The sequence below is a fragment of the Phocoena phocoena genome, chromosome 11, assembly GCF_963924675.1.
Source record: "Phocoena phocoena chromosome 11, mPhoPho1.1, whole genome shotgun sequence".
Taxonomy (NCBI): domain Eukaryota; kingdom Metazoa; phylum Chordata; class Mammalia; order Artiodactyla; family Phocoenidae; genus Phocoena; species Phocoena phocoena.
In genome coordinates, this window is record NC_089229.1 from 39,698,512 (window position 1) to 39,706,911 (window position 8,400).

The window sequence follows — 8,400 nt, forward strand, 5'->3', positions numbered from 1 at the left end:
GAAAAAATGAAAAAATAACCAACTTTTCCATATTTTGCCTGTATAGATTTATTTTGTTTCTATAAATTCATATTTTCTTTTATAGTTATACATTTTCTGCCATTGCCTTTCAAGATACAGCTTTTTTTCTCCCCTCTTTCCAGGATACAGGATTGATTAAATGTTTGTTTTCTGGAGCAAAAATCTGTATAGAATTCCAGCTTCCACACTAATTGTCTATGTGATCTTGAAAAATGTACAAAACCCCTCCAAGCCTCAATTTTCTCATCTATAATATGTACAAAAGGACACAGCATATATCTTAGGGTTTTTTGTGAGGATTAAGTAATGCAATGTATATAAAGTGCTAGTTCCAAGCACACAGCAAGGATTAATGACATTAGCCATTATTATTATTTTATCATTATCGTTCCTCTTGCCATTGTTTTTGTTTTTCAGATTTCTAGGAGGTGGGACTTCCTCCCATAATCCAATCCATTTAAGCCAACAGTGAGGTGGACACTCTTTACGTATGAGCATTGAAGTTAGAAGAGAGTTAATCCGTGTTATAAAAACTTGTTTATACATAAAGCATCAACAGTCTTCTATCTTGCATGTGTTGGTCTTAGACTGTAAGCTTCTAGGAGATGAATAATTTTTAGAGAATGTGCACTTAAGTATTGTTTTGCTGTTAACATTTAGTTTATATTACTCTTTAAGAAAAATCTATTCTAGTGTTAAAAATATGAAGACTGGTGTTTTTGGTTTTTAGGAGGCCAGTGGAACCAACCACATGTTTTCAAAACACTTAAAGACAGTGGAGTCATCCATTTTGGTTTCCTGTCTCTCACAATCATTTGGCCTGATAGTACTGCTAATCATGTTATAGCCAACTGGTAAGGAGAACACATCAGAGCTGTTTTAGAATTAGATAAAAAGAAATTAACCACATGGATTTTTAAACTGGACACCCAAAGTTTTAAATAAAGAGAATCTAGAATTGAAAGAGGAAAAAAATAAAATGAATACATGGGAGTCAAGTCAAGTCTTAGTCTCTAGGGCAGAGAGTAAAAGTTCTATAATTGAACTACAATACCTTACAATTTTCACAGAAAAGAAAATAAAGAGCTAGAAGTATTCAATGTGGCTTTACAAAAGGCTTTTCTTAAAGTTATGGCTAAGAAAATATTGAAAATGAAAAGGAGAACAGTGACTCAGAAAGTAATATACTGTGTCAGGCTGTTGAGGTTAGCAAAAGGAAAATAATATTTAAGTGACTCTATCTCAAGAGCAAAATAAAAAGTAGTTTGAGTTAGTGTTAGCCAAAGGTTTTAGAAGGAAAACAAGTGATATATTTTTCAAATACCCTATCACACCAGAAATACACTGTAGCAAAAGCAATTTTGCTAATAAATCAAGAGGAACATTAAATTTTATATTAATTCCCTTTAAAATCAGAGGGAGGATTCTATTTAACTGAATACATAAGAGAATCATAGCTCAACTACTGCCTTCAATTTATGTAAAAAAAAAAAAAAATGTGTGTCCAGAGGGATTAATTACTTATCAAAAGCCATAGAGAGAGTTAAGGTAGGTTGAGGCTGTGGAAGGGGAGAAATAGTCTGTGCTTTCAACAAGCTAAAATGTTTTAATAATGTTTAGGAGAGAAGCAGGGCAGACATTCAAGACTTCAAAATTTGATTCTGGAATGCTGCTCAGTGCTTTGATAGAAGGCAGGAAAAACACAAATATGTTTGATTCATTCTAGTACACTCCTGGGAGGGTTTTTGTAGAACTGACTCTGTGTGTGTTTCAACAATTTATATGCAACCTGGTCCATTTGTTTCTAATTCACCTAATACTAAATTAAGCATCAAAACTGGCAGGCTTTTGAAGGAAAAGTTCATTTACTGGATACTGAACAAAGAGGAAAGATAAGAAAGACACAAGGTTCTCTACTTCTAACCCCAGAATAAAAGTCTCTCATAGATCTGGCCATGCTTCCCTTTTGGATATTGAAGACTTTTGACAGAGGTAACAGAAGCCTGAGTGATTGGTCTCTTGGTCTGTGAGTATGCTTAAGCCCCACTGTAGTTGAAACCTATTGTGGATGCCATGATGATATCTCCTGGACCATGGTTGTCCATTTTGTATGTCCCCGTGTTTTCTATCTTAAGAGTAGAGGAATAGATTTGAGTATCAGGAAGTCAATGGGATATAAATATTAAAAATATTTTTGAGAAAACTGAAACAGAAATGTTAATTTCTCCAACATCACACAGCACATCTCAATCCCCAAGACATGACAATCAAGAGAAATTTAAGATATATTCAAAATAACTGTGACTATTTCAAGAACTCCAATCCTTTTCTACTAGGCTCCAAAAATACAGAGTAAATTGAAAGATTTATGGATTAAGGAATAGCTTAAATAACACATTAATATAACTGTCTCATCATCACCAAGGGAAATGCATGGAACCAGAAAAGGGATATTTTGCCAGCCACTCTTCTTAATGAATAAGGTTACTGAGTTTTAGCTGTTGGCTTTAGAACTCTTAGAAATGTTCATTAGGAAATAGTATGAATAGTTTAAATGTTATTAATAAAGACACCAGTATATGCACCATCCAGCTTCAGAAATTAAGTATTGAAAATTACCTTTGCCATCATTCATTTGCTCTTCCTCATCTGATACTCTCCTACCTGCACCACCAAGGTAACCACTATCCTATATTTTGTGTTTACCATTATCTTGCTACTCTTTATAGTTTTACCACATATATATGTAACTCTAAAAATTGTCACTTTCAGTTTTTCCTTTTTTTGGATTTTTACAAATGGACTTATGCAGTAATATATATTCCTTCAACACACTTAGTTTGAGTACATTTTGGGATTCATCCATGTAGCTGAAGTTTATTCATTATAACTCATAGATTGTATTCAATTGTATGAATACATCATTTTTTAAAAAATAAATTTATTTATTTATGGCTTCATTAGGTCTTCATTGCTGCGCGCAGGCTTTCTCTAGTTGTGGTGAGCAGGGGCTACTCTTCATTGCTGTGTGTGGGCTTCTCATTGCGGTGGCTTCTCTTATTGGGAGCACGGGCTCTACGCGTGTGGGCTTCAGTAGTTGTGGCACTCGGGCTTCAGTAGTTATGGCTCACGGACTCTAGAGCACAGGCTCAGTTGTTGTGGTGCATGGGCTTAGTTGCTACGTGGCATGTAGGATCTTCCCAAGCCCGTGTCCCCTGCACTGGCAGGCGGATTCTTAACCACTGCGCCACCAGGGAAGTCCCCATCATTGTTTTTTACCATTGTTGTTTTGTCTATAGATATTTGTATTGTTTTGCTCTTACATATGGTACTGCTATAATTAGTTTCAAACATGTCTTTTGTTCTGCATGTGCATGAGTTTCTCTTGGGTATACACCTAGAATAAGAAATGGACCCAGGTTTTATAGATCTGAGGTTTTTACAATTTAGGGACCTTATTTTAAAATATAGCCCCAAATTAGGAATTGAAGTGTCTATTTATTTGGAATGAAAAAAGTCACAACAAATTTTTTTATTGACAATATGTCCCACACTGTATATTTCATAGCTGTGACTCATTTTTAACTAGATATCTGTACCTCTTAATCTACCTCAACTATTTCTCTCATCCCCACCACTCTCCTCTGCTCTGCCAACCACCTGTCTGTGCTCTAAATCTGTGACTCTGTTTCTCTTGTTATATTTACTCATTTGCTTTATTTTTTAGATCCCCCATATAAGTGAAATCATACAGTATTTGTCTTTCTCTGTCTGACTTATTTCACTTAGTATAATACCCTACATGTCTATCCATGTTGTCAAAAATGGCAAGATTTCATTCCTTTTTGTGGCTAAGTAATATTGTATTGTATGTATACCACATCTTCTTCATCCATTCATTTACTGATGGACACCCTTAGGTTGCTTTCCTATCTTGGCTACTGTAATTAAAGCTGCAGTGAACATAAGGGTACACATATTTTTTGAATTAGTGTCTTTGTTTTCCTCAGATAAATACCCAGGAGTGGAATTGCTGGATCATATGATAATTCTACTTTTAATTTTTTTAAGGAACCTCTATACTTTGTTTTCCACAGTGGCTGAACCAATTTACATTCCCACCAACAGTGCATGAGGATTCCTTTTTCTCCATATTCTTGCCAACACTTGTTACTTGTTGTCTTTTTACTTGTTACTTGTTGTCTTTTTAATAGTAGCCATTTTGACAGGTGTGGGGTGATAGCTCATTGTGGTTTTGATTGGCATTTCCTTGATGATTGATGATGTTGAGCACCTTTTCATGTGCCTGTTGGCCATATGTATGTCTTATTTGGAAAAAAATGTCTACTCAGGTCCCCTACCCATTTTTTTTCACCTGCCCATTTTTTAATTGGGTTGTTTGTTTTTTTGATGTTGAATTTTATGTGTTCTTTGTATATTTTGGATATTAACTCCTTATTAGATACATCATTTGCAAATATTATTAACATCTTCTTCCATTCAGTAGGTGGTCTTTTCATTCTGTTGCTAGAAGCTTCTTAGTTTGATGTAGTCCCATATGTTTATTTTTGCTTTTGTTGTTTCTTTTGCCTGAGGAGACAGATCCAAAAAAATATTGCTGATTGATGTCAAAGAGTATACTGTCTATGTTTTCCTATAGGAGTATGGTTTCAGGTCTTACATTCAGAACTTTAATCCATTTTGAGTTTGTTTTCTTTGTGTGTGTGTGTGTGTGTGTGTGTGTGTGTGTATGGTATGAGGAATTAGTCCAGTTTGGTTCTTTTGCATGTAGCTGTCCAGTTTTCCCAGCTGTTGAAGAGGTTATCTTTTCCCCATTGTATATTCTTGCCTCTTTTGTTGTAGATTAATTAATCACATAAACGTGGGCTCATTTCTGGGCTCTTTATTCTGTTCATTGATCTATGTGTCTGTTTTTGTGCCAGTACCATACTGTTTTGATGACTGTAGCTTTGTAGCATAGTTTGAAATCAGGGAATCTGATACTTTTAGCTTTGTTCTTCCTCAACGTTGTTTTGGTCATTCAGGGTTTTTTTGTGTGTGTGTTTCCATACAAATTTTAGAATTATTTGTTCTAGTTCCATGAAAAATGCCATCAACATGTTGATAGGGATCACACTGAATCTGTAGATTGCCTTAGGTAGTATGGTCATTTTAACAATATTAATTCTTCAAACCCATGAACACAGTATAGCTTTCCATTTGTTTGTGTCCTTTTTAGTTTCTTTCATCAGTGTTTTATAGTTTTCCAAGGGCAGGTTCTTTATGTCCTTAGTTAGATTTATTCCTAGGTATTTTATTCTTTTTGAAGTGATTGTAAGTGGGACTGTTTTCTTAATTTTCTGATAGTTCATTGTTAGTGTTTAGAAATGCAACAAACTTATGTATATTAATTTTGTATTCTGTAACTTTACTGAATTCATTGATGAGTTCTAGTTGTTTATTTTGGTGCTGTCTTTAGGATTTTCTGTGTATAATATCATGTCATCTGCTATTTAAAAATAGCCTCAAAACAGGAATGGAAGTGTATTTTTATTTGGAATGAGAAAAGAATCCCAACAAATTTTAAAAACAATTTTTCTTATTTGGTGGAGATCAATGATATATCTTTGAGTTTTTAACTTGTATTTTTCTGATTACTGAGAAATTTGTTGAGAATAATATATGTTATTGACCATTCATATTTCCTTTTCTGTGAAATGCCTTTTCTAAATCATTTCCCCATGTTTTATTTTTGGTCTTTGATTCATTGGAGTTCATTATATATTCTTTGTATTAATATTTTGTTGGTTATATGTATTGCATATATCTTTTCTCAACTTGTGGCTTGTATTTTCATCTTTTTCTGTTTTTTTTTCAATGAAGACAAATGCTTAATATTAGTGTAGCCCAATTCTATGATTCTTTCACTTCATATTCTCTATATTTATAAAATTAAAAATATTTTAACTTTTATGTTTGAGTCATCAATATAACTAAAATAATTTTTGTATATACCTTGAGATAGAATTTATTTTTTTCTACTGATGACCAGTTGTCCCAGCACAGTTATTGAGTGCCTGTCCTTTTCCCCATCAACCTGCAATGCTAGCTTTGTCTAGATCACTTTTTCATTTTTGCATATATGCTTCTTATCTATCTCTGCATCAACAGTACACTGTTTTAATTATGTAACTTTATAATAGATTTTGATATCTAAAAGCATTCCCCATTCCTCCTCCTATACTGTTTCTTCTTTCTCCTATTCCCCAAGTGTCTTGAATGCTCACCTTAAGCATGCTCATATAATTTAGAATTCCCCTGTAAATTTCCATTAAAAAAACTCTGTTAATATTATTGATAAAATTTATTATATATTTTACTAATTTGGGAAAAAATTGGTAGCACTATGACTTTGACTCTATCTAAGACATTATACACTTTTTCCCCAGATTTAAGTACCAGTTTTTATTGTTTGAGGCAAATTCTACCACTTAAAACTTACATTTCCTCATAAAAAATGAAGTTGGCTTTTGTAGCAAAGCTGCTAAACTAATTAATAATGATAATTTGGATATTATTTAGATTTACTCTGGAGACAAAAATCTATGAATAATGACAATTTTCTCAACAGCTATCATTTTCACTTCTTTTGCCTGATTATTGCATTGGGTAGATGATCCACTTAAGTAAAGATCCTTATTATTTTAACTTTAAGGAAAACACTTTTAATATGTTACCAATAAGTATTTGTTTGTCATAGAGTATTTGACAAAGTCCTTATAAGGCAAAGAAGTTCTCTCCTATTTCTGGTTTACATTTTTATTTTTTAATCATAGACAGATGTTGAATTTTCTCTAGGTTTTAATTTGTTTTTTGCATCTACTGAGAGGGCAATTTCCTCTTAATATGTTAATGTGATTTACATTAATATGTATTTTAATATTGAATTAATCTTGCACTTTTGACATAAATTAACTCTAATATAAATCTAATTTTTAAATAAATTGCTGGATTTGGTTTCACGATATTCTGTTAAGATGTTTGGATTTCTGTTGTTGACTAAGATTAAGTTATAATTTTCCCCTTCAGCTATACTTCCTGGTTTTGGTATCAAGGTTACTAAAGCATCAAATAACGTGTATTGGGACTGTGTTCTTTTTTCTGTGTAGCACAACCTTTCACATCACACCTTTACGGATAGCTTGTTTTATGCCCTATCTATGAAATCTTTGCTCACTCTAAAGTTATGAAGACAGTTTCTTGTGCTTTCATCTAAGAGATTTGCTTGTTACTTTTAACATTTAAATAAGTAAGCCATCTGGAATTGATTTTTATGCATGGTGTCAGACTGGGAGTCAGTATTCATTTTTCTTCTATGTGAATATATGGTAGATTCAACTCATTATTTTTACTATTCTTTTAGTGTTTATATAACATATACCCTTTACTTATTGCAATCGCATACACATTATTTACCACTTTCTCAATAATGCTATAATTTAGGAACATGTAATTCCATTTATTCCTATACCACCAGTAGCATAAATCTGACAATTTATTCTAATTATACAAATATTTTAAATCTACATTATCATTAGTTTTGTACAATATTCACTTATCTTTAGCCACAAACTTTTGCTGCTCTTTTTCATTGTTTCGTGCATTTCTATTTTTATCTGGGTTTTCCTCCAGCCTGAAAAACATCTTATAACTTTTGTTGTGGTACAAGACAGCTATTCACAAATTCTCTGAACTTTAGTTTGTTTAAAAATGTATTTAATTTCATCTTACTTTTTGAAGTATATTTTCACTGAACATAGAAATATAGGCTGATAAAATATGTGTTTTTTCCCCAGGACTTTAGAAACATTATTGAATTATCTTCTGGTTTGCAATGGTTTTGATGAGAATGATTTTTTTTTTTTTCTTTCTCGGCCTGCATAAAATATGTTCATTTTCTCTGACTGCTTTTGGGATTTTCATTTTTCAAATCAATTTCAATATGATTTGTTTGGTTTTAGTTTTTTTGTGTGTTTATTTTGCTTGGGATCATTGAGCTTCTTTAATCTGTAAACAGAGCTTCAAACAAATTAGGGAAAATTCTGAAAATTTTTAAAATATTTCTTCTCATTCCAACCACATTTCCTCTTTTCTAGGATTCCACGTCTGTATATGTTAGACTGCTTAATATTTTTCCACAGGTATCCAAAACTCAGGGGTTTTCCCTCCCTTTTACTCTTTTTGCTTCTGTGTTAATAGTTCTATTGCTGTGTCCTTATACACACTTTTTTTTCCCCACCCCTCGGTATCTCATCTGTTATTTAGTCTATCAATTCTCATTTCGAATATTGTGCTTTCAGCTTCAGAATGTCATTTGTT